This window comes from Carlito syrichta, unplaced genomic scaffold (assembly GCF_000164805.1).
Source record: "Carlito syrichta isolate Samal-C Ts95f unplaced genomic scaffold, Tarsius_syrichta-2.0.1 Scaffold295783, whole genome shotgun sequence".
Taxonomy (NCBI): domain Eukaryota; kingdom Metazoa; phylum Chordata; class Mammalia; order Primates; family Tarsiidae; genus Carlito; species Carlito syrichta.
The window spans coordinates 5,560-6,340 of NW_007239879.1; the positions used below are offsets into that span (position 1 = coordinate 5,560).

At 49.2% G+C, this 781-nt stretch overlaps 1 pseudogene; it reads right to left on the minus strand.

Moving 5' to 3' along the window:
• Window positions 1-143: 143 nt before the first annotated feature.
• Window positions 144-452, minus strand: LOC110595349 (annotated as a pseudogene).
• Between the last annotated feature and the right edge of the window lie 329 nt (window positions 453-781).

Below are 781 nucleotides of genomic sequence, written 5' to 3' on the forward strand. Positions count from 1 at the left end.
CCACTGCACTCCAGTCTGGGTGACAGAGTGAGACTCCAACTCAAAAAAAAAAAAGGGCGGGGGGAGGACAAATGCTGCATTGTAGAATGAGAGATTCCAATATGGTGTGAATGTTGAGTCAGCTGACACCCCAAATAGGCACATCAAGGAGGGTGGCCTGGGTTTGGAGGTGAGTTTGCATCCAGAAGGGATTCTCTTTTTGTGATCCAATGGCTGAACACTGTCAGATACCAGATGGCATCATTTTTCGGCTGTGGTCCCAAGACAGGGTTAAGTTGGGCCAGAGGTGCAGTCAGCCACAAGAGGTGGCGGCAAACGGAACAGGCCACCAGCATGGTGATGGTGACTCCCCAGTTAGGACCCTTGGGGATGAACCAGAGCACAAAGAAGCCAGCACAGCCCCCGAACATGCTCACCACATTGAGAGGCGCCGTGAGGCCACCATACTCCATGGTTGCCCCCCGAGATGCCAACCCCGCTGCCTCCCTGGTCTGCAGAATTCTTACCCTTGAGAATGAGGAGAATACTCGAGTGTGTTTATTTCAAGTGTAGAACCACCACTATTGAGCTTTGCCCCTGGCAAGAGTTGATTAAGAAAGTATCTTAACCAGGCACCTCCAAAAAAAAATCGGTCTCATGCAAAAGATCACTTATCCAAAGAGAGAAAACTTAGTTTATAAAAAAGAGCAATGGTAGAACAAATATGCAATGTGGATTCAAAAAGATTCTCCACGGCCAGTGCAGTGACTCATGCCTGTAATCCCAGTACTCTGGGAGGCTG